The sequence below is a fragment of the Equus asinus genome, chromosome X (genome assembly GCF_041296235.1).
Source record: "Equus asinus isolate D_3611 breed Donkey chromosome X, EquAss-T2T_v2, whole genome shotgun sequence".
Taxonomy (NCBI): domain Eukaryota; kingdom Metazoa; phylum Chordata; class Mammalia; order Perissodactyla; family Equidae; genus Equus; species Equus asinus.
The window spans coordinates 119,918,660-119,941,460 of record NC_091820.1 but is presented as its reverse complement, the minus strand read 5'-3'; the positions used below and the strand labels follow the sequence as shown (position 1 = coordinate 119,941,460).

The 22,801-nt window shown below is 37.6% G+C and overlaps 1 protein-coding gene across 17 annotated transcripts in view; it reads left to right on the top strand.

The window, feature by feature from the left end:
- Nucleotides 1–22,801, top strand: part of ENOX2 (ecto-NOX disulfide-thiol exchanger 2) — a 259,106-nt gene that overhangs the window by 61,760 nt on the left and 174,545 nt on the right. For 4 of the 17 annotated variants that reach the window (XM_070501972.1, XM_070501970.1, XM_070501968.1 and 1 more), the window contains exon 3: nt 14,725–15,372. The exons of the other annotated variants lie outside the window; for them this stretch is intronic. The gene's annotated coding sequence lies outside the window, so the exon portion shown is untranslated. The remainder of the gene's footprint in view (nt 1–14,724; nt 15,373–22,801) is intronic. 17 annotated transcript variants of the gene reach the window in all.

The following is a 22,801-nucleotide window of genomic DNA, read 5'->3' as shown; positions in this document are numbered from 1 at the left end:
ATATATATACCACATCTTCTTTATCCATTCATCCATTGATGGGCACTTGGGTTGCTTCCACATCTTGGCTATTGTGAAGAATGCTGCAATGAACATAGGGATGCATAAATCTCTTTGAATTGTTGATTTCATGTTCTTTGGATGAATACCCAGTAATGGGATGCTGGGATCATATGGTATTTCTGTTTTTAATGTTTTGAGAAATCTCCATACTGTGTTCCATAGTGGCTGCACCAGTTTGCATTCCTGCCAGCAGTGGATGAAGGTTCCCTTTTCTCCACATCCTCTCCAACATTTGTTATTTCTTGACAATCCAGACTTTTTAAACAAATATTATTTAAATTGGAGCCTGACCTTCCATATTCCCAGCTATTTTCCTTTCCCAACTTTGTTGAGAAATGTTTTTCAGGAAAAAATAGAGGTACAAAGTAAACAAAAAGAAAAGATTAGAGAGGCGTTAAGGAAAACAGGGATTTGTAAATGGAGTTGGAGACTTAGCTAAGAGGCTAAGAAAAGGCTAATCAGGGATTCCCAAGACCAGAACCCAAAGGCCAGTGTTCTGGTGATTTTGGTCAAGTTGCTGTCACCAGGAACTAAGAAAGATAGGGTACCATTGTAAGGAGAACTCTATTCATTAGGAATAATCACAACTAAAGGGGATGTGCCTGAGGATCTGAGAGGGGAGTAGAGGCAGCTGAAAGAGGGCATCAAGGCTAGACCTAGGAGTGGAAGTGGAGGATGGAAACATCAGAAGCAGCAAGAAGACATAGGCCCAGAGGTTGGGCTGTCTAGTAGAAGCTAGGGAAAGGAGGAACAAGAAGGGACTGTGTAATCACCTGAATCAGTATTAAGCTCTGTGGTCACTGCAAAATTGACTATAACTTATCTTAACAACTGCCATTTAAATTGTAAACTCCATGAGAGTAGGACTTATTATCTGTTTGTTCATCGAGATATCCCCAGGACCAAGAGCCATCCCTGGGGCATAGTAGGTACTCACTAAATATTTGTCAAATGAATGAATGATCTGCATAGAAATTTAGTTTAAGGTTTCTTCCCACCAGAGTAAAGATAATTGTGTACTTGAACTGCCTCTATGTGCTATATTGAAGTGATGGAGAGAACAAGGTGAAGAAGGACCTTAAACCCAAGATGTAAAGCAAGTAACAGTGGAGACCTGGGCTCAGGGCAGGGATGGTCTTGGGGAGCTTCCCTTAGAGAGTATTCTGTTTGCCTGAGTTACTCAGCACAAAATTGCCTTCACTTTTCAGATCTCCTTTCCCTGGATCTTGTGGTATGCTATGCCGGAATTAGAAAGGAGAGAAGCCAAAGTCAGGTTGCCCTGAGGAAGAGACTCCCTATTTGACATCTCACCTGCTACTGACAGCCTATGGAAGTTGCTGTTCCATTGCCTGATTAAAAATAAAAAGGGAACAGCCTTAAAAATCAGAAATCCTTCTCTCCTTGTTACTTTCTTAAACTCATTTGAACCTGTGCATCGCCTCTGTGGGCTTGTTATCCCAGCTTCTAGAGCAGTGCCTGGCATCTAGTAGGCACTCAGTAAACATTTGTTGAATGAATGATGCTGCCTAGTCATGCGATTTTGAAAGACCACCCTGTGTGTTGGGCCCCTTTCCACACTCCCCTAAAGAACATAGAACTATGTCAGGAAGAGCAATTATGAGGAACTTGGAGAAAAGGAATGGAAAGTAATTGCCATTTCATATATGCCCAAATTCTGGTGCACTTTGGGGAATCCCCTAAGTGTCTCAGATGAGTTGCAACTCCAAATGAACATGTAAAGCAGTTATTTTAAATATGCAATGCTAGACTCGAGAAAGTTTAGCACCTGCTTTCCTTCTAGGGTGAAAAGGAAATTTAGTGCTGTACGTGTGTGTCATTGTGCATGAATACTGATAGTTGCTGTGACACTGTTAAAACATTTGTGTCTTTCTTGTGTTTCTCTGGCCCATCAGATAATGGGTTATACTTAGATATGTAATTCAAGACTTCCTCACTCCTAATCCCAAAGCATTTGAGCATAACCAACATTTTGCTAGAAGAGGGTGGTGTGTGTAGGCAGATGTGCTTTCTACAGATGAATGTTGGAATTTGAATCCCAAAAGGTTTATAGGCAGGCCTTGGATTCTCCTGCTCTAGAAGCCAGGAAGTAAAATATCATGGACCACATTTTTAATACTAGGGCTAGAAGTGTAGGATGTGAAACTAGTACAGGAAATGTAGAACAAGAACATTTGGCAACCTTGTGCTTCCTGTCTAAAATAACTATTATGGGACATTAGTGGGAGGTAGTGGGTTATAGTGAATTCTAACACTTTCCTTATTAGACTCCTTATACTACTGAATTTTTCTTATGTTATAGATTTTTTCCTCTTTTATTTTCTGTTCTTACAAAGGTCATATCTCAAGTGTGTGTGTGTGTGTGTGTATGTAAGGGGATATCTATATTTAGTTTCTACCTTTAGGTGCATTTGTTTTCCTGAGTTATATCTTCAACAACTGACATGGTATTGTTTGGGCCAGACATTTATTTTGAGCACTATATGATTTCTGATGGGAGTGCTGTAAACTCCAGCTCTAAATTGATGTTGAAGAATCGATAAACTACTTAGCAGAGGAATAAATGACTTGAGGTAAAAATAACCAAGTAAAATGTAACTCCCACTTTCAAGTGTGCAGAGTGAGAAGGAGCATATTTGACAAGGAGAGCCTTAAACAGTTATCATCCTCAAGGTCCTGTCCCTCATCTGGGTTAACTTTGCAGATACTGTTTTTTTTTTTTTTAAGAAAGAGATTACCATGAAAGGAAATCAGAATCTGCTGATTATAGTTTGGCAAAAAGTTTGGGTCGTGACACCAGCCAGATTCTTTTCCTAAGGAGGTCAGAATTATTTTCCCCTGTTTTGAGTATCTTTAGTTGATAGCGAAGTGTTGAATAGTGATTATAGAGGACCTGAAGAAGATCTCTTTAGGTGAACACTTTGGATGGCACTAATTGACTTCTTCCCTTTTTTGGTTTATTCTAAGGCCTGTGTCTCTCCCCATTTGGCTATTGTCCCAGATATTTTTCAGCAGGATCCAGGAATTAATTCATTCATTTTCTAATTCAGCAAAAACTTATTGAGCACCTGCTTGGTACCAGATACTCTGTTAGATATGGTAAATAAAACAGTGGAAAAAGATACACAGAGGTCCCCGACCTCATTGAGCTTTGAGGCAGACAAGTGAACAAAGAAACAAATAAGTACTACATACATAAAGTTCTTACTGATGGTGGTAAGTGCTAGAACAGCTATGGATGAGAAAAATAGGCAGGACCTGCTTAGAGTCATGGAAGGAAGGTTTCTCCGAAAAGATGCATTTCCGGCTGAGATCTGATGAACGAGAAGGCATCTGTCTCACAAAGAGCATGGGGAACAGCACACACAGTCTCTGAGGCAAGACAGGACTGGGTATGTTGCAGAAACAGAGGGAAGGCCCGCGTAGTTGAGTGAAAGGGAACATGGCATGAGATGAAGTTCATTCAGAGAAGTAAACAGAGGCCACATTATACAGGGTTTCTAGGCCTCACGAAGTTTGAATTTTATTCTAAAAGCAGTGAGAACCTGCACTAAGGTTTTAAGCACGGGAGTAATATGAATTGTTTTATATTTTTTGTAAAGGGTACTTTGGCTGCTCTGTGAAGAATTAGTCAAAGTTGGGCAAGAATGGAAGCATGATAGCCTATTAGGAAGCTATTTGTTTATTGCAGGAGCGTAGGTAAGAGGAAATGGTGGCTTGGGTAAAGATGATGTTAGCAAAGATGAAGAGAGAGAGAGATTCAAGATGTATTTTAAAGTTAGAATCAAAAGGCAGGATTTACTGATAGTTGGGAAATACAGGATGTTCAAAGAGTAGGAGTTGAAGCTGACTTCCCGTAGAAAGGGAAAAAATGATGCAGAAGAAAAGGGATATCTGCAGGAGCAGTGTCTTTGAGCAGGCAAGAGAGGATTAGATTCAGGGCCACTCTTTTCATTTTAACAGGACAGAAGAGTTGAGAATATAGATAAAGATGTAGGTCAGTTTGTGGATTTGGCCGTGGGAAGATGAGAGAGCTCTTTCTGATGGCTTTTGTTTTCTCCATAAAGCATGAGGCAAGATCCGCAGTTAAAGGCAGGAAACGGGAGAGGAGTGGGGAAGATGTGGGAGGAAAGGGAAGAGAGGTGAAGATATATCATAGTCACTTTGAATCAAAGTGGGAAAGCAAGTTTAATGCAGAAGTAGCATTGCTGGGCAGAGATGAGTGCTCAGTTGAGGCTTGTGATCATGAATACTTTAAATGAAAGTGAAGCCCATCAGCTCAGCTATGTGAATTTTCTCCAACTATGTTCAATAGCTCCAATGCAGGCCCAGAAAAGGCTGTTTAACTGAATTCTACTTATATTTTACCATGTAAGTATATCTGGGAGAGCATAATATGATATAATGGAACAAACACTTGACTAGGGTCTGGAAGACCTGGAGTATAGTGTAGGCTCAAGCTACTTGCAAACCATGTAACCTTGGGCAGGTCAGTTAACCTTTCTCTGCCTCCCTTTTCTGAATAATCTTTAAGATTCTTTCCAGTTGTAAAACTGTGTGATTATTTTTTTCCTTCGGGACAATTTCTGATCTCAACCAATTTCTCATTAGTATAGTGTTGTGGTTAAGCGAGTAGGCTTGAGACAGACTGCTTGGATTTGAATTCTAGTTCCACTACTTCCCAGCTGTGTGACCTTGAGTAAGTCATTTCACCTTTCAGTGCCAGTTTCTTCATCTTTGTATTGGGCATTAAAATAGCACATACTTTAATTAAGAGAGTTATTGTAAGGATTAAAGGAGTCAATGCATGTGAAGCCCTTAGAACACTGCCTGTACTGTGCCCTCAATAAATGTTAGCCATTATTACAATCCCAAGCTCTACAGCATCCCTTTAGCCAAAGATCTGAAAGCTTGGAATTTCTTCTGCTTGCAGGCACGCATGCCACCTGACACCACATTTAGAGGAGATCATTTTGCTTCAGGGTGGTGGTGTGGCATAGAAAAACAATTTTATAACCAAATAAACCTTGGTTTAAATCCTGAGTCTGCCATTTACTTAACTGTGAGACCTTGAGTAAATAAATTAACCAGGGGCAGGCCCGGTGGCGCAGCAGTTAAGTTCACATGTTCCACTTCTTAGCAGCCCAGGGTTCGCCGGTTCAGATCCCGGATGCAGACATGGCACTGCTTGGCAAAAAGCCATGCTGTGGTGGGCGTCTCACATATAAAGTAGAGGAAGATGGGCACGATGTTAGCTCAGGGCCAGTCTCCCTCAGCAAAAAGAGGAGGATTGGCAGTAGTTAGCTCAGGGCTAATCTTCCTCAAAAATTAATTAATTAATTAACCAGCTGATATTCAAATTCCTCTTCTGTAAAATGAGGACAGCAGTAATATTTATCTGATAATTTGTGGAGAAAAATTAAATGATGTAGTACATGTAAAGTACCTGATAGTACAGGGCTTGGCATGTGGTAAGCATTTAATCAAAGCAGTTATCATAATTACGGTACCCTGCCCTAATATTTACCTTCTTATGTCAGCTCTTGAGGCACAGGCAGCTTTTGTCCTTGTTACTTGTTATTTTCCTGGAGCACAGAGGAGCAATAAGTAGCCCATCAGTGAGAAAGACCTGAAAGAAGAAAGCAGTATCAGTCAGTACATTAGAAACAGGGTGAAGTTAGAAGGTCTAGAATAAAAGGGGCACGTGTTATTTGTTACAATAAATATTATAGACACATAGATTTCTCCTTTTTTCTTCTTTTTTTTTTTTGAGGAACATTAGCCCTGAGCTAACATCCACCGCCAATCTTCCTCTTTTTGCTGAGGAAGATTGGCTCTGAGCTAACATCTGTGCCCATCTTCCTGTATTTTATATGTGGGACGCCTGCCACAGCATGACTTGATAAGTGGTGCCTAGGTCCACACCCAGGATCTGAACTGGCAAACCTGGGCCGCTGAAGCAGAGCGTGCAAACTTAACTGCTACACCACTGGGCTGGCCCCACACATAGATTTCTTTTAACATTGAAATCTTCCTTTATAGTTTGAATATTGTCTGCCAGTAAGAATGGGTTAATAGAACCCAAGACAATAGTATGCCTGATCTCCTCTCTCAGTCTAAGAAGGTCACCATTGCCTTTCATGTCTGGACAAAGGCACCTTCCACAGATCCCTGCTGATCAAGCTCCAGGGAAGTGGCCCTTCCAGTGAGGTCCTTGAGCCCCTTGATGGAAAGGCATCATGTGAGGCTGAAAATGTAATAAAAGCTTATTTATAGCTGACCCTCAGTATTGCTTTGTGAGCAGCATCTACTCTGCTTCCCAGGTTTAAAAACACCTTACTGAATTGTATTGATTTTTTTAAGGAAAAGAAATATGGAGGAGGGCAGCTCATTTCAATGCTTTCACGTAATGATAATCAAACTAGACCTTATAGGGCTCAAAAAGGAGCTCAGTTAATATAGGTGTTTTAATCTCAATGTTATTTTCCACAGGGCATTAATTACAAAGATAAATCAGACTCAACTTTTTTTTCTAATCAATTATATTTCAGAAAAATATTAGATTTAATTCTTCCAGCTGAAATCTTGGTCATTCTTGTTAAATGCATTTCCTATTATCAGCCTGCTGATTTCTTCTACTAAACTGAATGATCAATGTTAATGCAAAATTTTATCAACTTAAAAATGAAAAGTAAGCTTCCATCTCAGCCCTAATATCCCCTTGTATGTGCTAGTTAAATAAGTAACATGAGCTCAGAAGCTAAATTACCTTTACTAGAGCCTGGAAAGCAGATTAGTCAGTATGAATTATGGGCTCTCTTTCTGTCTCAGACATTTGCCCATATCTGTTTCTTGCACTCTAAAAAGATTGTGATAATAATTGTGATCTTACCAGGATACACTGTTCTAGTGGCTGGAGCATCAACTCAGATATTGGGATACCATTTGTAGTTGGGCAAGTTCACTTCACTGCTCAATCCATTTCCCCTTCAGAAAAGTGATAATGATAATATCTCTCCTTATCTATTTTGCTTGGAGATTGTAGGAATAAATGAAACAAGGATGGGAGCAGTTTGAGCATAAATACATAAATCTGAAAAATTATGACTCCTCAGGAATTTTTTAGGCATACTGGTATTTGTGTTTTTAGAAAGTCTCTCCCTCCCCATAAACATATGCATAATACACCCCATCACCATGAAATTTAAAGAAACACACACACACACACACACACACACACAAACTGTCATATTATCTAATATACTTTAAAAAAATGGTTACTTTGCACTCTGGAGAATTTGATCACACATTCATATACGTATATCTGGCTATCTATGCATCCACCCATTTATTCATCAAGGTATTCAGCAGACATTTGACCTGTTCCTACTATGTGTCGGGTATTGTGCTTTGCTAAGGAAAAACTGTAATAATCAAGACAGGATTGATTCTTGGCTCACAAGCTTCTGGGCTAGTAAGGAAGACAGCAAACAGTTAAAATAAAGTTTAAGTACTGTAATGGGTGACTGTCAGAGTGTAATAGAATACCTAGCAGGAGTACAGAACCTGAGATGTAGAGGGTAGAGAAGGTAAAAAGAATTCCCATGGAAATGATGTTCTTGCTGAGACTTAAAGAATGAGTCATTGTAGCCTAGCAAAGAGAAATGGGGAAGAGTATTCCAATCAGAGGGTACAGTATCACTGCAAAGCTTTGTAGTATTTTGGAGCATGTATCCACATTTAGAAATTAGCCCATTTTTAGGTAGCTGTACTTAAATTTAGAGGAACTTCATGGCTTTTCAGACCTTATGGATTATTATCTCTGATCCTGGATATACTGTGTGAATGAAACCCTGCCCTAGCATGAACTAGTTTTGCTCTTTGATTACTAGTCTAACTCCTAAAAGTCACGTTCTCAATCTCAAATGTTTTATTAGGGCCTTCTTATGGTTCTGAGTATTGTTTATTTTAGTTACCACAATTGCAGATAATTGCATATTTGCATTTAACATGAATTTAAATGCTTTTAATGAGTTTCTGCATTTTGGTTGGGTTAACTAGTCTATTAGTAGAGAGTTGTGTCCATCAACACACAGTCTGTTTTATCTCTATAAGCCCCAGCAAGCATGTATAATTTCCTGATATTAACATGAACTCAGAAACCACTAGTCAATGTGATTTCAATAGTGACCATTTATTTATAAACCATTTTTAAGACCACATAAATCACTTTCTAAAATTAGTTGAAGTCATTTCCCTCCCAAACTTTCTAGGGTTTTCTTCTTCACTGAGCTCTGGCTACTACATAGCTTTCAATTGTGTATGTTTGAACTATTTCTTGTTGACTTTTAAGAATTTTTCTACACCATTTGCCTTGTATTTTCCTCAAACTAAAGACAGTTTACCCTCCAATTTAAGGTCTGGACCTAATCAAGGCACAGCAAAGTTTACCTGAAAGTAGAGAACATTGTTTGTAATTAACAAAGGGCATGGTGGCTTATCTCACTGGCTTGGACATGGAGTTAATGTCTGCACATACTTTTGAGGCACAACAAATCAAGGATTTAAAATGTGATCCTGTTATGCACTTGACAGTATATATAGTGAAAGTTTATGATATGTAATTACATATGCTTATCTCTTTGTGGGACTTTATTTAAAATAAAAAAGGGCCTCTAAGCCCAACTCTCTCTTGATTTGGACTGCGTAAGCTGATGGTTGACAAAACAGCGTTCAGAGTTAACATAATGTCTACCATATAGCTAACTTTAGTTTTTGAATGTGAGCATTAATAGTTGTAAAGGAAATGTACTTCTCTATTCTTTCATAAAAGTATTGTATTATCAAAAACTTCAAATAGAGAGGAAAACATGGTATACAGTTATACCCACCATACAGAGTTACCAAACATTAATATTTTCCATATTTATTTCCAATTCTTTAAGAATACAGATGTTGTTGATCAGTTAAAGTTTACTCTGTGCCCCTCCTTGATCACATTTTTCTCCCTTCCTCCCCAGAGGAACTACCATCCCAAAGTAGGCGTACGTCTTTCCCATTCATGTGTTTGTACACGTATGCATCTAGAAACAGTATTTGGCATAGTTTTAGTGTTTACAAAATTTATATCATACTGTGTGTATCATTAGGCAACTTGCTTTTTTCACTCAATATTTCTGAGATTTATCTATATCAATATACATACCTATTCATTTTAACAGCTGTAAAGTATTTCATTTATGAATGGCTGTTTCTCAGCATATTTATCTATTTCCTTGTTGATCGGCTTTTTAGGTTTTTTCACTACTACAAAAAAATATTCCAGTACACATCATCATATGTCTCCTTCTCTATATGTGTGAGATGTTTTTCACCTCGAAGTGGCGTTGCTGGGTTGCAGAGTGTGTGCATCTTCAACTTGACTAGACACTGCCACATTGCTCTCCAAAGTTGTTATACTACTGTCTTACAGCTCGGGCTGCTATTAGTAATGTACACCTGAAATTTACACAATGTCATAGGTCAATATGACCTCAATAAAATTAAAAAAATAAAAATAAAAACTAAAGTTCCGTGGACTGGCTTATAAACAACAGAAAATTATTTCTCTCAGTTCTGGAGACTGGAAGTCCAAGATCAGGGTGCCAGCATGGTTAGGTTCTGGTGAGAGCCCTCTTCCAGGTTTCAAATTGCCAACTTATATATCCTCATGTGGTGGAAAAGAAGGCTGGAGAGCTCTCTGGGGTTTCTTTCATAAGGACACTAGTCTCATTCCTGAGAGATCCACCTTCATGATTTCGTTACTTCACAAAGGCTCCGCCTCCTAATACTAACACATTGGGAGTAAGGATTTCAACATATGAATTTGGGGCAACATAAACATTCAGTCCATAACAACCACTTTATGCTTCCACGAGTAGTATGTGAGGGTTTCTGTTTCTCCATATCCTCCAGTGCTGTAATGTCAGACTTAAAACATTTTGCCAATTTTGTGAGTATGAAATGATGTCTCACTGTGTTTTAATATTCATTTTCTCATTTACTAGTAAGGTTTAATATCTTTCCATGTGTTTATTGGTCATGTGGATTTCCTTTTCTATGAATTGCCTGTTCATATCATTTACCCATTATTCTATTTGGCTTTTAGTGTTTATCTTATTGGTTTGAAGGATATTATCTATTCTGCCTACTAATCCCTTATGCTTTGAAAATATGATCTCCTAGTCTGCAGTTTGTCTTTTAACTTTGCTTATGCTGCCTCTGTTGAACAGAAGTTTTTTATTTTAATTGAATAAAATTTATCAAGGTCCCTATTCTTTAAAAATGAATCTATGTGGAAGAGAGTTTCATTCCATACAACCTGGAGTTATTCTCATTAAATAAAAATGAAGCAACTTGAAGTAAGACACCAGATTATATTTATATGATTGCATATAAGATAAGCTTGGGAGGTTACCTAGAAATGTACAGGAGTCGCCATCACTAAAAATGTAGCTTCAGCAGACCACCAAAGAAACTAAGTAAGTTATGCAAGATGAAAAAGTTTTAGACATCTGCTCTACAAGAATGCGCATACTGTATGGTGGGCAACAACACTGTACTACTGTACACTTAAGAATTTGTTGAGGGTGCATAGGAGCACCTAAATATATAAAGCAATTATTAACAGACATAAAAGGAGAAATAGACAGTAATAATAGTAGGGGACTTTAACACTCCTCTTACACCAATGGATAGATCATCCAAACAGAAGATCAATAAGGAAACACTGGCCTTAAAGGACACATTACACCAGATGGTCTTAGTAGATATATACAGAAAATTCCATCCAAAAACCACAGAATACGCATTCTTTTCAAATGCACATGGAACATTCTCCAGGATTGATCACATCTTAGGCTACAAAACAAGTCTCAATAAATTTAAGAAGATCAAAATAATACCATGCATCTTTTCTGACCACAAAGGTATGAAAATAGAAATCAACTACAGGAAGAAAACAAGAAAAGCCACAAGAATGTGCAGATTAAACAAAATGCTACCGAACGATTGAGTCAATGAAGAAATCAAAGGAGAGATAAAAAAAATTCCTGGAGACAAATGAAAATGAAAACACAACATGCCAAAATCTGTGGGATACAGGAAAAGCGTTTCTAAGAGGGAAGTTTACAGCAATTCAGGCCTACCTCAACAAAGAAGAAAAATCCCAAATAGATGATCTAAAAGCACATCTAAAGGTACTGGAAAAGAACAACAAAGCCCAAAATCAGCAGAAGGAAGGCAATAGGAAAAGTCAGAGCAGAAATAAATGAAATAGAGATTAAAAAAAAAATAGAAAAAATTAATGAAACCAAGAGCTGGTTCTTTGAAAAGATAAACAAAATTGACAAACCCTTAGCTAGACTCACCAGGAAAAAAAGAGAGAAGGCTCAAATAAATAAAATCAGAAATGAAAGAGGAGAGATTACAACGGACACCTCAGAAATACAAAAGATAATAAGAGAATACTATGAAAAGCTATATGCCAACAAATTGGATAATCTAGAAGAAATGGATAAATTCTTACAAACATACAACCTTCCAAAACTGGACCAAGAAGAAGTAGATTATTTGAATAGACCGATCACCAGTAAGGAGATTGAAACAGCAATCAAAAACCTCCCAGAAAATAAAAGTCCAGGACCAGATGGCTTCCCTGGTGAATTCTACCAAACAGTCAAAGAAGACTTAATACCTATCCTTCTCAAACTCTTCCAAAAAATTGAAGAGGAGGGGACACTTCCTAACTCATTCTATGAAGCCAACATTATCCTCATACCAAAACCAGACAACGACAACACAAAAAAAGAAAATTACAGGCCAATATCACTGAGGAACATCGATGCAAAAATCTTCAACAAAATTCTAGCAAATCGAATACAACAATACATTAAAAAGATCATACATCATGATCAAGTGGATTTCATTCCAGGGATGCAGGGATGGTTCAAAATCCACAAATCTATCAACGTGCTACACCACATCAAGAAAATGAAGAATAAAAATCACATGATCTTCTCAATAGATGTAGAGAAAGCATTTGACAAGATACACCATCCATTTATGATAAAAACTCTAAATAAAATGGGTATAGAAGGAAAATACCTCAACCTAATACGGGCCATATATGACAAACCCACAGCAAATATCATTCTCAATGGAGAAAAACTGAAAGCTATCCCTTCAAGAACATGAACCAGACAAGGATGCCCATTGTCACCACTCTTATTTAAGAGTCCTAGCCAGAGAAATCAGGCAAGAAAAAGAAATAAAAGGGATCCACATTTGAAAAGAAGTGAAACTGTCACTCTTTGCAGACAGCATGATTTTATATACAGAAAACCCTAAAGAATCCACTAAAAAACTTTTAGAAACAATAAAGGAATACAGTCAAGCCGTGGGATAGAAAATCAACAAACGAAAATCGGTTGTGTTTCCATACACTAACAATGAAGTAGCAGAAATAGAAATTAAGAATACAATCCCATTTACGATTGCAACAAAAAGAATAAAACACCTAGGAATAAATTTCACCAAAGACGTGAAAGATCTGTACACCGAAAACTATAAAACATTGTTGAAAGAAATCGAAGAAGACACAAAGAAATGGAAAGATATTCCGTACTCTTGGATTGGAAGAATTTACATTGTTAAAATGTCCATACTTCCTAAAGCAATCTATAGATTCAACGCAATCCCTATTGAAGTTCCAACAACATTTTTCACAGAAATAGAACAAAGAATCCTAAAATTTATGTGGAATAGCAGAAGACGCTGAATAGCCAAAGGATTCCTGAGAAAAAAGAATAAAGCTGGAGGTATCACACTCCCTGATTTCAAAATATACTACAAAGCCATAGTAACCAAAACAGCATGGTACTGGCACAAAAACAGACACACAGATCAATGGAACAGAATTGAGAGCCCAGAAATAAACCCACACATTTATGGACAGCTAATATTCAACAAGGGAGCCAAGAGCATACAATGGAGAAAGGAGAGTCTCTTCAATAAATGGTGTTGGGAAAACTGGACAGCCACATGCAAAAGAATGAAAGTAGACCATTCCCTTACACCATGCACAAAAATCAACTCAAAATGGATTAAAGACTTGGATGTAAGACCCGAAAACATGAAACTTCTAGAAGAAAACATAGGCAGTACACTCTTTGGCATCAGTCTTAGCAGCATATTCTCAAGTACCATGTCTGACCAGGCAAGGGAAACAAAAGAAAAAATGAACAAATGGGACTACATCAAACTAAAAATCTTCTGCACAGCAAAGGAAACCATCAACAAAATGAAAAGACAACCTAACAATTGGGAGAAGATATTTGCAAACCATATATCAGATAAGGGGTTAATATCCAAAATATACAAAGAACACATACAGCTCAACAACAACAAAAACAACCACCCAATTAAAACATGGGCAAAAGATCTGAACAGAGATTTCTCCAAAGAAGATATGTGGATGGCCAAACAGTCATATGAAAAGATGCTCAACATCATTAGCTATTAGGGAAATGCAAATCAAAACTACAATGTGGTATCACCTCACTCTGGTCAGAATCACTATAATTAATAAGACAGGAAACAACAGATGTTGGAGAGGATGTGGAGGGATGGGAACCCTCGTACACTGCTGGTGGGAGTGCAAACTGGTGCAGCCACTATGGAAAGCAGTATGGAGTATCCTCAGAAAATTAAGAATAGATCTACTATATGATCCAGCTATCCCACTGCTGGGTATTTATCCAAAGAACTTGATAATGCAAAGGCATAAAGATACATGCGCTCCTATGTTCATTGCAGCATTATACACAATAGCCAAGACTTGGAAGCAACCTAGGTGCCCATCAAGGGATGAATGGATAAAGAAGATATGGTATTTATACAGAATGGAATACTACTCAGCCATAAGAAATGATAAAATCCGGCCATTTGTGACAACATGGACGGACCTTGAGGGTATTATGCTGACTGAAATTAGTCAGAGGGAGATCTCACTCATAAGTAGAAGATAAAAACAACGACAAACATACACATAGCAACGGAGATTGGATTGGTGGTTACCATAGGGGAAGGGGGGATGGGAGAGGGCTAAAGGGGTGATTAGGCTCACATGTGAGGTGATGGACTATAATTAGTTTTTGGGTGGTGAACATGATGTAATCTACACAGAATTCCAAATATGTTATGACGTACATCCGAAAGCTATATAATGTTATAATCCAATGTTACTGCAATTAAAAAATAAAATTAAATTAAAAAAAAGAATTTGTTGAGGGTCGATCTCATGTTATATCTTTCCTTTGCCATAATGAAGAAAAAGAAACTAATTCAGTACATGTACTTTTAGCCTTAAAAAATAGTAATTTCATAGGAAATCTAAGTGTTAGTTTATTTATCAATAACTATATTCCTTAGACAAATCATCTTACTTGTCTTCAATTTTTTTTCCTATATCAAGTGAGGAAATTGTATTATATGGTTTCCAGGGCCTATTCCAACTCTCAAAGTTCTATGGTATGTGGAAATAAAGTATGGTTTAAGTGTATTCTAATGATTTCAAACATTCATTAAGAATTTTCCCAATTTCAGATCGTGCAGATTTTCAAGAATTCCACTAGTATTTCTTGGAAGCCTTCTAATAGACATCCGTACTCCCTTTTGAACCTTGGGGGTCATCAGTACTGCTAAAACTGTTCCCATAGACGCTCTTGGAAGACCTAAGCTAAGAGAAGATAAAAGAATGAAGAAAAAAGACAAGTTGTAGAAGATCAGAAAGGGAAGAGAGAGTGAAGATAGTGAGGTGTATTTGGAGAGGAAGCCTCAGGACTATTCTGTAACACCAAAGCCATTCGTTGCTGTCCTGTGTTCCAAAAGTCAGAAAAAATGCCTTTACTTTGATAAAGAACAGAAGGTATACTATGTGGAGGTGAACTGGTCAAACGTGGATCTTGGTCGAATGCATCCATCAGTTGTATTGGACTTACAAAACTCTGCCCTTGACATTTAAAGATGACCCTTATCATTGCTACTGATCTCTCTTGGCAAATGACTACCTTTTGTATGCTGCTTCCGTGTGAAAACTACCCCTTGATTTGCAGTCAAAGCCACTATTTGAAGATTTTTTTTTTTTATGTGCCTGTGCTTCTGATAGTCTGGGCCCAAATCCTGGCTCAGAAACAGCAATCCTCTCCCTAAGGTCTGCTGCCACATCCCAACACTGTCTCAGGTGTGTTTGAGGTGAGCATCCTTAAATCCTTCCTCTACTTTCCATTGTCCAATTTCTTTTTCACTTTGCATTTTTCTGCCCCTTTGTCTATCTGGTAGCCTTGTTTCATTAGAGAATCTTAGTGTGAGTGATATTCTTCTGTAAGACTTCTAGGTGATGCCAATGAAACTATGCAAGAAGCCAGATAGCGTACAAGTCTCATAGCAAAGTAAAAGGATAGGCATGACTTCTCTGCTCCTCAGCACCCTCTTACATTATACTCAAGTGCCACAGGGCCACTAAGATTTCCTTGAATTTACTTTTGCACTCTCTGAACTCTGTGCCTTTGCTCCAGTGATCTCTTTTTCCCGAAATACTCTCTTCTCTTTTTCCTTCCCCCCATCTGCTTTACAAATATGACTTACTGAAGAGGTCGCCAAAGAATAAGACGCTCCATTTTTGAGCACTTTGTTTATACTCATCACATTGTATTATGGCTACTTGTTTACATCTGTTCTGTAGGACCCCCAAACACACACACACTATGCACATTCTATAAACTTCTTGTGAGTGGAGACTTAATTTTAACTTGTAATAAAAATGTACCCATTTCCTAACAGCAACTGTCATCTTCCTTGTAAATTGTTCTACCCACAACTTTCACACATAAAGAATGAGAAGAGGGGGACAAATATAAAGAATGACTTACTTGGCGACAATCAAAATAAACTTCATGTTATCCCAGTCCAAGTGGTATAAAGCTTATATCATAAGAAGAGAATAAAAAACAGCATTCTTGGATGTGTGCCTTGGCCTTGTTTAAAGGACCATGAAAAGAGTGAAATTTCACTGCCACCTCAGTAGAACCCAGTACTATAGCAGTGACACTGATCTTGGCAAATGTGGAACCAGAATCATTACTTTAGGTAGTGTACTGTAAACTTTCTTCATGACAGCGTTATAGATGCTATCTGAAGTGGGTATTCCAGCATCAACACTTGTTAAAATTGTGGTGACTGGTTCATTGTGTTTTCAACAGCTGCACATAAATCAATTCTTCTGTAATAGAATAGCTAGTGCAGCTACCAACAAACATGAAACAAATTGTAATTTTCTGATATCTTTAGGTAACTAAAGAAGTATGCCTCTGTTAATAAACTTAATAAAACTCCCATGAATATTGTCACTTGCTCCTTTTATCACCTTTATCACCATGTCTTATTGGTCAGTAGGAACATAACAGGAACTCACTTCCAGGCCAGAGGATTTTCAAGAAAATATTGACCAGCCTTAGCTAATTGAGAACAACTAAAAACCTACTGATCTTTATATCACACGCTAGGGCAATTAGGAACCTACCGTTAAGTGTGCACTCTGTGGTGTGCTAAGAGAGATATAAAATTGGTAGTTTAGTCTCCAGTTCTGTGAAGTGGGTGACAATATACAAAATCTTGAAGATCTGTACATTCTACTGCTCAATAAGGTGATAGAAACTGCAAGTGCTTGGAGAATACAAATTAAGGAGAGGTCCTTATAATATAGGGTTATTCCCAGAAGGCTTTTTTCATCTTATTCAGCTATTTACTATCCCACCCAAATCATATTTGCCAAAATTTGGGGTCTATCCTTCCTCCTATGGGTAGCAGATATCTGAGAGCTTTGCAGATGTTACAGATTTTGACCTTTCTTTCCAAAGTTGCATATGCCCTTATTTATACCCAATTGGTGGTGCTTTTATGCACATTTTTGTTTAATTATTCCAGCTTTATGCCTAAATATTGGAACCTGCTCTCTTTTTAATTCAATGGACCAGAAACATTTTCTGACCCTTTCACATATCCAACTTACCTGCCCATATTCTATTCCATTCATCTTCACACCTCAAGATTAGAAGGGACTATGTAAGGAGGTCTTAGCCTTTTGTTGTCCTAGCGCTTAAAAAAACAAGTAGAGAAGACAAGAGACACCAAATATTTCCTAGAAAATGAGTAGGTCAAAGCTTTTGCCAATAGACCTGATCTAATCTACTTCTTCTATTTGGACAAAGCGTTTTATCAATATTTGACATACAATATATTTTACTTATTTATTTTCTTTATTTTTTATATATGCTACTAGAATATGAGCGCCATGAGGGCAGGGATTTTTATCTCTTTTGTTCACTGTTGTATTTCTAGAGGCTAGCATGTAATAATTGCTCAATAAGTATCTGTTAACTGAATGAAAGGAAAGTTATCCGAGTCTCACTGAGGCCAGTGTTAGCTCAGGTACCTAGGGTAACTACAGGTAAGGAGGAGTGGGTAAAAGGTAACACATTTTTACTGAGTATTTTACTATGTATCAGATCCTCTGGTGACTATGTTTTACTTGGATTATCTCAAAAGCTCTGTGAAGTAGATAATATCTCCATTGCAGATAAAGAAATTAATGTTCAGGGAGTTAATTATCTTGCCCAAAGTTGCACAATCAGTAAGTGGCAGGGCAGGATTGTTATGCTAGAAGTTTGATTCCAGAGCCTTTGCTCTTCTACCACACACCTCTGATCTTCTGGGAAGGCCAGGGAAGCATTTATCTATAATACAACCTGCTACCACTTAAGTCGTACTCTCAGGAAGCCATATGTTCCCAAGTAGGGCTATAGGATGGTCACTGTGGTTAGGGAAGGACTTAAGACGATAGGAAATCTCTTTAGGTGGCGCCTGTAGAGAAGATACGAGTCCCAGCAGCTCACATGAGGAGTTCTGTCAGTAAGGAAACTGGAGTCTAGCCTTGAATCTCCCATTATTGAGACATGACATCCCCTCCCAACCACCCCAAAATTCTCAGCAGAATGGCAGTAGGGGGTGGGGATGATTAGACCAGGTGACTGCCAAGGGCCTTGCCAACTCTAGGACTTCTTTTCTCTGACTGTGAATGAAAGGCATAACAATTAAGAGGCATTGTTATTTTCCTATCAGGGGCTCAAATGCTTTTCCAAATTTTACTTTTCCCATTGAGTCTTGTTGAAAGGTCCCTCCCCCACAAAATAATACTGATAATTGGTCCATCATTTTTTAAACATCCTACAAAATTTTCACCAACTCTATTCCAAATTTCACAGTGGCTGGACACTGAATATCTTACTTTTTCAGCTCGCAGGCCTTATACTACCAAAATACATGGCTACATTAATCTTCACAGTAGCGTCTTGCTTCCTTATTGGGAAGTAAATAACCTTATCAACTACTCTGAAACGTAGCTATATAGGACTGTTTGCAAATGAGTAAATGTAGTTAGGGGAGGTGGTGTGATATATTCATTCAGTCAGTCAACAAATATTGATTGAGTATACCCATATGTGTCAGGCACTAAGTTAGGTGGTAAAATACTAAAATTGCAGTCTTGAGACCAGTTTAACTCCTTATAAGCTATATTGGGCAAATTAATCTCTTTAAACCCCGGTTCTCTTCGTTTTTAAAAGAAAATAATAATAGTACCTGGTCTACCTACTCCAACCCCCAGAGTTATAAAATTTAAATATGAAATGATATGAAATACCTTTGTAAACTGTAATGCACTATTTAGTGTTGGTAGTTTTTATCTTGGACTCCATGTGTAGAATTTTAGTTAATGAGAGTCTTTTAGTTCTTGGACCCCATTAGTATATTTCATAAAATATCCTAAAATAAAAAATCACAAACAAGAACTCTAGTTTAGTGATTTGCCCGAAGTCTCTTAGTAAGTCATTGGTAATTTTAGAAGCAGAACTCAAGCTCTACTAAAGATAAAAGTTACATTGTAGTACCCCTTGCTGATTTGGAAAAACGTCTTTAAAAAATCCTAATGATGCCTTGTTAATATTTTAACATTCTACAGACCACTCATTGCTCTTCTTTTCCAGAGGAATTTATATAAATATTTATGCAATTATGCATTCCTTATTCATTTGTTTTTAATTACTTTTGTTTAGTTTGTACATGGTGTTAAATTTATTTGAATCTGTTAAATGGAAGGTGCTTTTTCAGTAAGTCAGAGATAGCAATTCCCTACTCAGTCATACAATGGCAGTATTAATAGTGGTGATGTTCTGTAACAGAAAGGTTTGAATGAAGTAAGAAACTGTGCTTATAGGCTGCTGGCATAACAACTTGTAAATGTTTCCTCTTCCCCTAGCAAAAGTTAAATATCAGCCAAACTTTGTATACTAGAGCAAGAGCTGTGCTGGTTCTATCTGCTGTAATCCATAGCATCCTTTATTTAAGTGATAATGCACTCTAAGGCCACGCCCTACCCAGTCTGGTAAAGAGAATCACCTACAAACAGATGCCAGTATGTCTGTGTAAACTCTACCAGTTAAGCATATCACTGCAGTTGATGTATGGCAAACTGTGGATCACTTGTTTCTGATAAAATTCCTTGTGTCTTTATGGTAAAGGCTTAGGGATAAACATTTCCAATTTGGTTTTCCTCTCTTCCCCTTCAACTACAAGCAGGAACAATAATTGTCGTTACAAAATAGAACTCTCCTTTGGGTTTTGACATTGACATCGCTCCCTAAGTGAAGAAGACAGTAACTTTGTTCACTATGTCTACCTCAGTTCCGTGTCTCTAAAGAAGTGAGAATAAGAAGTGGTAGAAAGAGAATGAGATGTTACCAGGGGAAGGTGTCCAGAGGACCATTATAAAATATGTCATGAGGCATATATTGACTGTCTGTGGAGTACACAGTGTGGTATGATGAACTGCAGTGTGTGAGTGTGTGTGTACATGCCTGAGCCAGGTGTGGGGGTGTAGTGAGCAGACAAGATGCCATCTACTTAGGAGAAAGAAACTGTACTTACTTAACGTGACTTGGAAACAATTGTAAAACAAAAAGGAATGCAGCTAGAGCACAGGATGAGCAACCAGGGTAGGAAAAAAGTGCTAATAGTGTTGGCATGGTCACAAGGAATACTTAGTTACTGATGTCGGCTCAGACATCTTCCTTAGGAAGCTACCTTTCTGTAAGTTAAGGCATCCTAGACTATTATTCCTTGCCCTTGCATCACATTCAGCTTAAATTTCTTCCAGAAGTAGTAACTGTTTTCCTTTTGTTGATGACATTATTTGTAGAAAAAACATTTTTGAAAACATGGAAAAGCAGTTTCGAAGTCCACAGGTGCCTTGAAACCATAATTGTGGTGAAAGAGGCAATTTTATCAGGAAGTGTGAGATCTCTGGGAATTGAGATATTAATGGTTTATTGTAGCAGGGAAGATACCAGGTTTGGGAATATGGAGTTGAGAAATGGATCTGGATCTAGGTACAGTAGCTATAGCAGGAAACCTGTCGTAGATTGAAATGAATTCTAAAGATGAAATCAACTACTCAGGGGATAGATAGTATTTTTGTGCAGAGGCCCCATTACATTAGAGAATGAGAAGGAGAAAAGCTTTAAAGCAAAGTCAAAGAGAAGAATTTTAGGTGAATGCAAAGGAGCAGATCCCCCACAGCTGACGTGTGGTATACGCACTGAGAGAGAAATCTGATTCTTCAGTCTTAAAAGGCAATTAGCCAATGTAACAATAGACTGATGTTCTTGGAATCTTCACTCCTAATGAATCAATTCACCCTTGCCTAAGGGAACAAGAGGTACTACTCCAGTTGTCAACCACCTCTTATAGTGTTCAGAGCTCCTACAAAGGTTAGCAACACCTTTGTGTGGCCAAGATAAGGGAAATTATAGAGGAGTGCCAAGAGAGGCTACTAACAATGGTCCCAGTGCCAAAGTTTGGTTATCACTCCCTGCCCTCATTTCCTCCAAACGAGGACTTAGAGATAAACTGCAATTCTGTTTAAGACACTAAAGAAAAGTATAGAATGATGGGTCTAAGTAAGAAACAATTGAGGTTTAAGTCAAATCTTGATTATTCAGGAGCTTATTATCTGGTTTATGGATTCGCCATACCCTTGGTATTCTTTATTCTCCGTTCTGCTGCCTGCCTTTTGGTAAATTTCTTGTTCAGTAGTTCTTTTACCAGGGGCTGGACAGGGAAGGAATAGGAGAATGACACTTTGATCAGTCAGTTTTTCTCCCTGTTAGTGCTTTGGTGAAGATTCTAATGGGGAAGGAGGCAGAAACCATGCACCAAAATGAGAGGTTTGAGGTCTATGTGAATTTCATTTTTCTTCACAACCTCTATCCCCTGTGAAAAGGTGAACTAAGTGTATAATATTTTGGGGGGAAAAAACCCCACTTCCTATTAAGGGAGGAAAATCAACCCCTTAAAGAAAGTGCTGAAAGTTCTGTTTTTCAGACCCTTTTATCACTATATTGGGCTAGAAAATATGCTATTCCAGGCAAACTTTAATTGCTCCCCGAAGAGGGATAGATTAAACAATTTAATGTGACATTTACAATAATATGTTGTGGAATTTTTGGTGGTGGTGGTGGTCAGCATTTTTCATTTTTCCGAATCACCTCTAACAAGTTTCTTATTCTCTAACACTATCGTACATGTTTGACCTCTATCTTAGTTATCCTAGCTCCTATCTGTAATCTCCTTTGCTAGGATGACTATGCTGTGTTCCATTTAATTCATCTCCTTACTCTCAATCTAATTATTTGGGGTTGTAACTAAGCCACATATGTCATTTTCTAGCTTATTTATGAAGTACAGATCTAATCATGTTATAAAACATGTTTTTGAAAGGTAAAGAATTTTCGTCATGGGTAAATTAACTTGGATCACAAAGGGCTATCCTTTGTGGTGGTCCAGGAAGCAATAAAAGTGTCATTTATTTTAATAAAATGTATGTGTGTAATATAGCTTATGGTTTACTTATGGTGAGGGAGAAGGAAGTCAGAGGCTTAGAAAAATCAGTTAATAAAATCCTAGGTAATTTTTAAGAAGAAAAGGATTAGAAAGACGAAGAAATGTAATTGTGTTTAATAAAGTATTTTAGAAACAAAATGTTGGGCTTATCTATTTTGTAGAATTAAATAACAAGTGATGATAAAAATCAGAAGACCCTTGGTTTTTTTTTTAAGTTCTTGACTTCTTAAAATACTGTATATGCTCCAACAAAAAATATTTGTGTCAAATATAAGTGAAGCCAATATTCTTATATTTTAAAGGGAGTCTAGAAACAACAGAAATGCCTCATAGGTGATGTCAGCTATGTATTCATTATTTTTGAGTAAAAGATCTGTCATGGCATAACTAGTTCCATCCTTGCAGAACTGAAAAGGATTCTAATACAGAGAAAATATTTGTACCATTGTTTTTGTTTATTAAATCCTACCCTTTGGGGCTTAATTAGCGTTCATTTTGGAAGGATTGCAATTGCTGCTTGAAAGAAGTTTCTTGTTCAGAATTGCCTACATGGTAATGCTGGTTTCCTCACTTCTTGTTTCTAGAAAATCACTTCTAAATAATTAACTATACGATGGTACGCACTGAGACAACTGATTAGTTTTTTGTGACTCCTTATAATTCTTAA